Source organism: Lissotriton helveticus, chromosome 8, assembly GCF_964261635.1.
Source record: "Lissotriton helveticus chromosome 8, aLisHel1.1, whole genome shotgun sequence".
Lineage (NCBI taxonomy): Eukaryota > Metazoa > Chordata > Amphibia > Caudata > Salamandridae > Lissotriton > Lissotriton helveticus.
In genome coordinates, this window is record NC_136069.1 from 1,066,163,857 (window position 1) to 1,066,175,923 (window position 12,067).

The following is a 12,067-nucleotide window of genomic DNA, read 5'->3' on the forward strand; positions in this document are numbered from 1 at the left end:
CATCAGAAAAAGATTTAAGTATTGGGAAATTTTCGAAAATTACATAAATTCCAACATTAGGTCAGTACTTACGGTCCTATGATTAACGCGAAAACAACATCTGGTAGACAAGTATGATACTTGTCGAGTAGTCTAAAGGCTAGCTCATCCCCGAATCTCCAAACCAGAGTTGGTACTATGTAAGGAACAAGGATACTCCTCTGAAAACCTCGGAAAGATGACAAACGTCCCAACCTCGAAAAACCAAGGGACAGTATTGGTAACGAAAACAGAGGCAGAAACCTGAAACCCGAATACATAGAAATTTCTCAATATGAGGATAAAAAAAAAAAAAAAATGATTATAAGCAGCTATGTCATGCTGCCCTGGAGGAATTCTGTTGGGGCCCTGGCCTGATAATGAAGATCCACTATAAGGAAGCAAGGGAAAACAATCTCTCCTTTCCTTTTAGTGGTAAAACAAACTAACCTTGCTGTGTGGGGGCAACCAGCTCTCCCCATCGCAGACATGGATACAGGCAATATGGACACTTTTAAGGGTTGTAAATCAACTAGATGAGAGAAGTGAAGTGTTCTACAAAATTTGCGGTCAGGTCATCAATTTCTACGCAAGAAACTGTAAAGCAGTAACATGTTGAATGGGTCCTTAATCTATTGGACATTTAGTACTCTTAACATATGGTCATCACGATTGAACTCTGGAACTAGTTGCATGTTGACAGTCACATGCATTTTTGTATTGTCACTTTCAGGGCATTGATATGTGGGAGGGGTTCTGTGTAGAGGTGTGGGGCTACTGACTAGATATATTTTCTATATTTGCTAAGGTGATAAAATTCACTTCCCAGTGTGTGCTGTCTTATTTTTAACGTGTAAAATCAGACTCCCTAACAAGTAACACATATTTGGAGACCACAAATTCCCAATACTATTATACATAAACCACAAGCTGCACAAGTACAAACGTAATGGAAAAATAAAATTCCCAGAATTCCTTTAGCCAAATTAAAAAGGCCAAAAAAAGGTGCGTTCAATTGCATGACTTTGAATTATCATTCCTCATTTCAGTCATAGGCTTTAAGGCGTGATTTCGATTGCAATCTCATGCCTTGTTGGATTACTCTCAAATGATCTTTGTTTAATGACTTTATATTTAAAGATATAATACATTATTGTCACTTTAGTTTAAGGTACCCTATTTTAACATATTCTCATTTTATATTGGGCAATGTTTTGTTTTATGAATTATTTCATATGGAATATTTTTTTTTAATTGGTAACAACTTTTTTTTATTTCAAACACTGTAAGAAAACTGTATTTTATATCTATCAATTTTGAAATGCCAAAGCTCTTTGTACCTCAACCTTCTTTCAAATCAAATATAATTTACCCAACTCTTTTCTGCCTTGATACAGTTTAATATATGACTCCGTTCAGCATTATATTTCTAAGTTCTCTATAAATCCTGGGTTGATTTTTCCATTGCTAACACTTTCAATTAGTGACATTTGAAATGATTCAATACCTATAGCTCTTCAAATGTATAAAGAATCTTTATATTGTACTTCTGTTAGAACTAAAATTTCAGTCGAACTCTTATGGGAAGAAGATTTTCATACTATGAATTCTGTTGATCTTTGGGACAGATTGTGGTTAAAGTTATTTAAAACATCTGGAGCTGCAAATATTACCTAATGGATATTTTTTTTTATAATAGATCCATTATTACCCCATTCTTTTTAATAAATTCCATCATTTTTCTTCTTCTATGTGTTGGTCTTGTAACGAAGAATCTTGCTCGATTATTTACATGTAACTTGATTGCAAGTATGTTAAATCGTTTTGGATCTCAGTTTGGGTAAAATGTGTTATTTTATTTTGAAATATACTTTACCACATTCCTTTTCCAATGTTTTTTGTTTGATTAAAGACCTCCTTGTCTTTATTTGCAAATTATGAAGCCCAATATATTAGATATGTGTATTGCCATTGCCTTTAAAGTAATATTATCCTGTTGGAAAGCTTTTACTTAGTTATATGTTTTCACTTGCACAGAATTGACACTGCTTTTTTTCTTACTCTGTATCCAAAAATTAAATCTGATCTTTTCTGGTTTCGTTTTCAAATATTCTTTCTGTGCATTCACCTTCTATTTCTACTTAATACTCTAGCTGATCTTCCTTTTTTTGTCCAAATAATTCTTTCTAATCTCCTATATCTCACTTTTCTTGATCATCTCTTTCTTTCTTTACATATTTTTTCTTTACATACTGCATTATTTTAAATATTATTGAAATGTAGAATGGTATATATTGTAATCTTGCTTTGATTTTGTATTCATTCTTTCTGAATAAAAACATATTAAACAGAAAAACAAATAAAAACATATTAAACTAAAAAACTATAAACTAAAAATAAATTCACAGAAAAAAACATTTTAGTGCCATTTTAAATAGGCCTGTTACTATCTTAGTGTATGTTAAAAAACCGTAGAAATTCATTGAAAAAAACTGAGATTAAAGTGATGTTATAGTTAGGTGAAAATGTCAGTTAAAAATACCATTTTAGACTAAAAATACACATCGAAAATCACCAGTTATAGTTCGCTGTGCTAACTACAATTTGCAAATTCATTGAAAAAAACTGAGATTAAAGTGATGTTATAGTTAGGTGAAAATGTCAGTTAAAAATACCATTTTAGACTAAAAATACACATCGAAAATCACCAGTTATAGTTCGCTGTGCTAACTACAATTTGCACCCCAGCCATGCACTCCTTATGACCTCACATATTACTTTACTCATGACATGTTCAATGACATAATGGATGCAGGAGTACAGCTAGACTGTAAAATGATCAAATTTAGTTTTTCATTTTGGCTGAGCAAGGGGCTCTCTCCAAGGGCTAGGGAGACAGTGTATTCCTACCCTACCCATTTATGTCTTTAAAAAACAACATTTTCAGGGCAGAGGACGATGTCCCCAAGACCTGTAATGGCTGCTGCAACATTTCTGTTCATGTTGCGGCCATCCAAAAATCCCAATAAGCCAATCAAAAGGCTTGAATTTTGGAATTTCAGCCCAACTCATCTAAGGTAGCGCAGAGGGTTAATATGCCTGCTGCAAAGAATGTGTACCATGAAGGTTACAGAACAGTATTTCATGTCCATAGCTCAGTGGGATGCTGCTTTTGCCACAGAAATCCTTTTGCTACTGTGCAATTCATGCGTTACAATCATGATCTAGTACAGTGAGCTATGAACTACTACCATCAAAGCGCTAGATGCAGACAGCATGGTAAAGGTTAGAGTTATGTTTTTTCCCCAGTCTTTGACTTTTCTAAAAAGGGTGTGTTTGGGTAGAAATAAATTGTTATTAGTTAAGTCAACCCTAACCACTGTGTTATGTTGCAGAAGTTGCATCAGTTATTTTAGCAAATGTATTCCAAAATTGTGCTTTGAATGCCCTTTTGTTTTCCTTTTTTTCAATATTTTCATGGGTGGCAGGAACCGCCTATCAGAAACTTACTTGAGGAAGTCTCCTTTGCTGTAATTCAGATCGAGTATTACACCTGACTTTCAGCAGTGCCAGTTGAGGATGTGGGTGGAGCCAATAGGGTAAGTGGGTGGAACCTGTGCAGGAAGTGGGTGGAGCTGGGGAGAAATGGGTATGAATTCCCCCAAAAAATGAGCACCTGGACTTAATATTTTACAAATTAAGCACTGCATGTCCCCTCCAAATGAATCTGCAGAAAACTTAAAATACCAATACTATTCTCAATTAACTAATTGCCTAAAAAGTTCTGGCACATTCATCAAAATGCCCACTTTTTGACACCCGCCCAACCTTAACTTAGCAACCCCTTGTTCAATCTACAGGACAGCTATATAGCAACAGTAAATTCAACATGCAAAATTCTGTGCGAATTCCTCATGCGGGCTAAGGGTATGCACATAGTAAAATATATATATTTTTTTGTTAAGATTTCTATAAGTTTTACCCTTCGAAGTCTGCCCGGCTTCTTTTGTTGACATAAATCTTTCAAAATCTACTGAACTCTTCGCATCAAAGCAAAAAAAAAATGCATGTTCTATTCTGAGCAAAAGTAACATTTTCATACAACCTTTCGTTTTTCCATACAACAGGTGTTGCAGTACCTGGAAAGCGAAAATTCACAAGAGAACCACAATGTAAAATGATTGTTTTGTGCCCTAAATGTAACTTTTCCTTCCAGACTAATCTGCGCAATGCTTCACATTCAAAACCTTAGCTGAATGTTCTATTTCTGTGCCAATAATGACGCATTTGTCAAATTGGTACAGCATTATTAGCGAAGCAAAACAGGACTTTTTAACGGTAAGTGAAGTTTAACCATAAGTACATAATCTACATAGAAAAACTCATGTTTACCGAATAAATAATTCCGACCCTGGCTTGACAAATTTGCACCAAACCTGGGTGCCCAGTGTTCAAAATTCAACCTTGTGCCTACCAGTTTTGATGGAGATTGGACAAAGGGTTTAAATATCATTGATGGGACCCAAAACATGTGACTTTTCCATGTAACTTTTCTTCACAAATGAGTTTAAATCGCTGAATATAATTGTACCCAATGTTAATGCCAGAAGTGCTTTGACGTCATTCCATGCTTTCTCTTGTTTTACTGAACTCCACCCTAGCCATTTTGGAACTATTAAGCAAAATGAGAGTCATCCATTATTTAAGAATTCAAATAATGTTCTTAAACATTGTTAGTTTTTGTTTAAGTTGAGTTTACTCATTTCCCATTGAACAACAAGTGGCAATGTTCATGAGCACTGCACAAATAGATTTTCTAGAATTTGTCAGAGGGATTATAGAAAATCATATTGTTGGATTACAGAAAATACAGCATCAAATGGTCCAATACGGGAAACTGCCTTAACAATGCGGGCTCAGCCGTGCGTGCCGTTTCCCCGCAAGTCAAACCTCGCTTGACTTAACCACGCATATATATGCCTTAACAACGCATATTTGTGTTTAAGGAAATGCACGGTCTAGATGCCGAGCAGATGGGAGACAGGATGAGGAAGGAAGATCAGGAATCAGGAGAGGATGTAGTGAGGTAAGTGGAGCTGGGGCCGGGTATTGGGGGTGGGAGTTAGTTTTTCGGGGTGGAGATAGGTTTTAGGACTCAGGAGGGGGTCAGGGTTGTTCTGTAGAGCAAGGAGCAGTTTTAGGGTTCAGGACATGGGGGGCTGGGTCGAGGTACTTAGCAGGTGTATGGGACAGCTTTTAGGGTTTAGGGTGGGGGGCTGGGTCAGGGTCGTTTTTAGCGGGGGACAGTTTTTAGAACTAAGGGTGGGGCAAGGGAAAAGGGACAGTTTACAGGGCAGGGGACAGTTTTAGGCCTCAGGGCGGGGAGGGGGCTGGATAAGCGTAGCATAAGCATGTAGGGGACAGTGTTTAGTGCTCAGGGCGGGTAGGCTGGGTCTGAGTAATGTTTGGGGAGTGGAGTTATTTTTTAGGGCACAGGGCAGGAGGAAAAGGGACAGTTTACAGTGCAAGGGACAGTTTTGGACCTTGGGGGTTCTTTAGGGATGTAGGGGACAATGTCTAGGGTTTAGGGAAATGGGCTGGGGTTGGGTTAGTTTTTGGGGAGTGGGTTTAATTTTTAGGGCTCAGGCCTGGGAGAAAAGGGAACGTTTACAGAGAAAGGGGAAGTTTTGGACCTCAGGGCAGGGGGGCATGGGTGGGGGTACTTAAATGATGTAGGGGGCAGTTTTTAGTGCTTAGGGCAGGGGACTGGGAATCGGGGTAGTTTTGGGGCAAGGGTTTCATTTTTAGGGCAGGGGTATGAACTTTAGCATGCATGCCCCTTTACCCATCATACCTTTACCACAAAATTGTGTGGTAAAGGCATGCGTGGTAAAGACGCGGTCGTAGTAAAGACCACGTGGTACAGGCATGCGTTGTTCAGGCATGCGTTGTACTATCATACAACCGTCCAACACTGCATTATGAATAAGTGGACATACCATGGAACCCCCCACCTAAACAGCTCTTTCCCCAGCTTTTTGACAAATTGGGGAGAAATTAAATCCAAAATGTTTTTCAACCTTGCAGTCCCATCATCTGATCAAAGCCATGAGGGGTGAAAACTTATGTCTGTTTTGCCACATGGCTATGGCATCATAAATAACTGTGCTTGAGAGATGTAATATCTACTCTGCTGTGAATAGGCTCTCCCATAATTGTCCATGGGCTGAGAGGGTCTTCTAAGAAAATGTGCCCTATCCAGGGTGCAAGACCTAATGCCCCACTTGATGTGCACTGATGCCAGGGTGAGAGTAATCCTTTGCACCCCACCTCCCCAAGGAGACAAGTTTGTTATACCCCACCTTTCCCAAGGGGACATGCTGTTGTACAAAGGGAGGGGCTAAAAGCTGTCCTGTCTTTTGTGCTCCAAGCTTTGGGCTTTTGATGGATACAAGAAATACTACCACAAACAACTTGATGTGTCTTGCTTTTGATTTCAGGACTACTACTCTTGATTTTAAAATGAGATCCTTGTCACCTGAGCACAAAAGTTTGCACCACTTTTGTTTGATAGATTTACAAAGTTTAATCCCATTTGTAAAGTTATTTTTTCGAAGGTATTGGATTTACTTCATTGGCGAAATTGTTCAATTATTTTTTTTGTTAGATTGTTTCTTTCTGGCTACTTTTTAGGTATGTGATAAGGAAATAGACGATACAGTTAAAGCCTTCTCAATCTATTATAATGATGTAGATGTGAAATATCTGCTGTGAACTTTGTTGCTTCCAAATCTATTCAAGATAATGCAATTAGAACAAGTACTAGTTATAATACTATAGAGTACATGTTTTCTTGAAAGATTTTGTTAAGGTTTATCAATGATTCATCCAACGCAAACTTGATCTATGGATGGTTACAGCATATGATAAGGAAAATCGGAATTGGTCACATCCTAATTTGGTAAATAACAGAAAGTGTACCGAAAGTGTACCGAAGGTGGAGGAAATCAATGAACTTAGAATTTTCCCATTGATCCATTCACCAGTCCCTTTTCTACATGAATGTTTAATCTTAACATAAAACTATAGTTTATCCAATATTTTAGTCTTCTCTAATCCTGCTGTTTTAGATATTGATATTTTTGGTTGCTAAAGTAGGCTGATAACTTGTTTCCAAATAAACTTTTTTATTTTTCCCTACACTTTACCATGCAATGATCTCTGCTCTGTTGCGGGTTTCCCTACAGTAAGATAAAGGGAACATTTTTTTTAAAAAATTTAACTCGAAAATAAATATAAAAATACTTGTATATATTAGCCTAATTTCTAAATAAATCTTTGATTGATCTTCTTCTGAAGCTTGAATGAAAAAACAACTTCCCATCAAAAGACAAATAACATTGTTTTATCATGCATTAATAAGTATTGAAAGTGATGCATGAAATGATTTTACATGTATTTACAATTATTTACTTACATTTTAATAAAACATATTTTTACATTAATTGTTTAATTCAAAATAGGTATTAATTTTTTATAATTAAATAAGAAATATGTACTATTTTTATATATCTTTTTACAATTGTATTACATTTATTTATACTTAAAATAATTTAATTTAATTTAGCATTATTTCCTGTAGGGTTTCATTTTAACTGACTTCCTTTTCTATTTGATGGTGTTGCAATACTAGTGGTTGTCTATGTGTGGTGCTGGCCCCACTATTTATTTTTAGTAATAAAGTACACTCTGAATTCAGAAAAGCACAAATAAATGTCCTCTGGGAATAATTTGAAAGCCCTGCTGTTCAGCACTTCCATACACACCATACCATACCTCAGTCATCAAACATCCAAATTGGAGGGTTACTTTTCAGACCAAATCCACAATGTGTTGACACAAAATCTTTCTAGCTGTACGTATGTCTATTAAATGTATTAAAAATATTTCACAATATCATATTAAAAAACACTTAACATGCAAAGTACTTTATGTAAAGTGACAATCGTCAATAGAGAACCTTCATGTGGCTTCCAATAATTTCATGCAAAGAATTACTTAAAAACAATGTTAGGAACAAAACACGAGAGTTGAAACAGACATTAATCTTTCTCATAAAAGACAATATCCATCTATGCAAATTGTTCAGATGAACCCTGATGCACTGCGGTGGAGTTCTGGACTTTTTGGTTCCGTCCAGAGGTGTCAGGGACAACACCCGAAGACCCCGGAGTTCAACCTGTCTCGGTGCACAAACAAACAGAAACACGGGCTTCTCGAGGGTGGCGTCAAAGACCAAAGGTTTATTACTGCAGGGACACAGAAGTCACAGAAACTACACATGGGCAGTATCTAGGAGCCTGTTCAATTTGTACAAAGAGGGTTGTTCCTTATATACTGAATATTGGGCTTCAGGCAAATTTCTTTACATGTTAGCACATTCCAAAACCTTTGTATCTTAAACAATAAATATTTGGCGTTGCACAGGAATCGTCATCAATATCTGATGTCAAAACATTACGAACGAGGGGTTCCCACTATTCCATCATAATCCCATGTCAACTTCTCATTCAAGACCCGGACCGCCTCATCGTAAATTTCGTTACCTCCCCCTAATAAAGGCCCAGAAGGAAAGGAGCAGAGCCAGGTGCAGAAGATAGAAAAGTAGGATAAGAGATGTTTGTGGGTCGTAAATGGGCACGGCTACCAGTTTCGGCCGCCTAATCATGATCAGACCAACGAACACGAGAACCAGTATAGCAGGACTGGCCTCAGGCTGGGGAGGCAGCTCTTGCCGAGTCATGCTGCCACAGCGTTGCTGGCCTAAGGTGCACGTGTCACTAGCAAGGTGAATTGCCGGCTAAAGCCTACGTCTCCTTAAATGAAAAAGAGGTCATTGCGTGTCCATTGACTATGTGAGGGCAAGGAATACAAAATGGCTTCCTTGTTCTAAGATGGATGCCACGGGTAGAACAGAAATGTGTTTGTAACAGGAGTGCTCTTGCTCGTAGCATAGCGAAAACACCAGGATATACTAAATGGATCATTTGCGGTTCATTGATACCAAAATTATGTATTTGCGACTATGTTACAAACACGGGTTAAATCGTCACGGAACCTCAGGCCCTCCTTTTGCCCTTACATAGGCAATTACTCAGTCTATGTCAGAATCTAACTCTATGCTCATTAGGTCAGTGACATGTTGTTGCATCATCATCCTGTCTCGTGCCTTTTCTCCTAATGCAGGTGGTTTTCTGAAACAGGTTGCAGCACAGAGGCTACACAAAGCGGGACCACATTGGATAATAAGGCAGCATGAGAACAGAAATACTAGGATGACACCAATGACCATCAGAACCTTCCATCCCCACGCTGATACCAGAGTCCAAAACCACTCCATGAAGGACCAGTTTCCCTTGTCTACGTGTATAGAGTCGGAAATCTTGTGTAGCTTAGAGATCGCTTCATAGACGGTTGGAGCATTATTGGGAATAAAAACACAGCAGCTCGATTGGATCATTCTGCATACCCCACCTCGATCTGCAAGTATTACGTCTAGAACCATACGGTTCTGCAACGTCATGAGACGATCCGCCTGAAGCTCAGCTGTTAAGTTACTAAGGGCACCAGCAGTTTCTGTAATAGTAGATTCAACTACCCGTGTTAGTTGACGTAGATTTCTACTATTGGCCATAGGCCCCCAAAACGGAAGGAAACCTTTGAAGAAGTCTCCAGCTTCCTGACCAGCGGTATCTTCCTTGCTGAAGACACCCCTTGCTACTCTGGTCTTGTGATAATCAGAGGAAGCAGTGTATGTCGGAGGTAACAATCGAGCAATATAACATGAACCTGAGAAGTCAGCAGGCAGCCATGTATACGCTCTGTCTTGACAGATGAAGTAAGTACCCCTAGCAGTAAGGAAGGCAGGGGAGGAGTTAGACGGAAATACGTAAGTCTCAACGCACTCACTCCTCCCTAGCTGAGCTCTCAGATTTCTCCCATTTCCTTGCAAACAGACCTGACCTCGGTGAGGCACGACCCAGACTGAAGTGGAGCTTTTACGCTTGCTTTCTCCCAAACTAAGGCGATACTCGGTAGAGTTCCAACTCAAATACACCCGTAATTCATCTCTAGGGTAAGATGGAGTATTATTGACGTCTTTAATCATGTCAATAATTCCCTGGACTAAAGCTTTGTTGGCTGAGTTGTATTTAGTGGACCGTGGTGGACGCGGAGGATAGGTCTCAAGGGCATATGAAAAAATGGTCTGAAAGGCCTGAAATGATCCATTGTAGCTAAAAGGCAAGACTAGATAGGGAATGCCTTTATCCATAGTGTGAGGTATCAAGCCACACACCCAGCAGTCTGTAGTATTAACTACCAGTTGGTGTTGATGCAAGAGCTGTACAAATGTATTGTTAATAAATTCTGAGCGTCGAGCTTGTTCGTGTTCAGGAAACGAGTGAAAAGAATGCATAGAAGAAACCGTAGAAGTAGTAGGATCAAGGGGAGGTACTGTAGTTACCGGCATAAAAATCAAATGTACACCAAAGATGATTCCACCCACCAACATTATTAAAACAATTAAAAATGTAACTGCACATTGCATTAGAAAGCATTTGCTGTGAAGTATTCTGTACAGTCTATTTCTGCGCACATAAATTACATTCTTTCGTTGCGGCTCAGGAAGCTCCATCTTCTACAATCCGCTCGTGACCACTGATGATGTGTACGTAGATGAAAATGCCTCTATCAGCCCTGGGAGTTCCCAGAACTAACAGAAAGATCGACCTTGTGTCTGACCCCCGCAGATTCAACTAGGCACACAGCCACGACCCTACGGCTACCCAGACGGCAAGGCAAAATTTTTAAAACAACAAAAATAATAGTAAACTTCCTGGCTGAAGGCAATGTATAGAAAATTCAAATCTGAAAATAGGCAGTTTCCTGCTTTATTTGTCCATATTGCGAGGTCGCAAGTTGTATCTCAGTTTTGCAGGAGCTGTCTGATCTGGAAATAATATATTTTCAGCCGACGCTGCAATGTTCGCGTTTGCAGATGACAAATGTTCTTTTGGTGCAGATGGCAAGTGTTCAGGGTTCAAAAGAGCAGTTTCAGGAGGAGAGTCAGAGTTTGATGTATCAGTGATCAGTTCTGCATCACTGAAAGGTATGAACCTGGGGACTTGTTCTGTTTCAGAGGCACCGATTCCTTTCTTTACCCAGTTGTCGTAAGGAAGTGGCAGAGGCACACGTTTGACATGTGTCCTATGGATCCAGTTCTTCCGTCCGGCCACACGAATAGCAGTTCTCGTTGCCAATAAGACTTGGAAAGGGCCGATGAATCTGGGCTGAAGATTTTTCGTTCTTGCAAAATTTCTAATGACTACTTGATCCCCAGGTTTCAGCTGATGACCTGGACTCTCCGGTGGCTTTGGCAATGCATCGAAAACCTGTTGGTGAATAAGGCTCAATTTAGCAGTCAAGTCGAAAAGATAATCAATTAACATTGGGTATTCCAGCTGCTTAAATCCTTTCGGTCTAGGTACCCCCCAAACATTTGCAGGACGACCAAAAATTATTTCATATGGACTAAGCCCTACTCTAGAATGTACAGTTGCTCTTGTTGATAACAAAGCCAAAGGCAGTGCATCTGGCCAGGGCAAACCCGTGGATGCTTGTATCTTAGCAAGTTTCAGTTTAAGGGTGCCATTGTAACCCTCAACTAAACCCGCGGACTGGGGATGATTCGCACTATGAAACTTCTGTCTAATCCCTAGGCCGGCACACACACTCTGCATAACTTTCCCTACGAACTCACTTCCGTTATCTGACCATACAATCCGTGGCATTCCGAATCTGGGGAAGTATTCTTTAAGGAGGATTTTGGCAGTGGACAAAGCAGTATTGTCCTTTAGCGGGTATGCTTCGATCCATCTGGAGAAAGCACAAACTACCACCAGGACGTATTTCAGATTATTACAACGATCCATGTGAATGAAGTCTAGCTGGATCACTTCAAAGGGGCAGGAAGGAGGAGCGAAGTGAC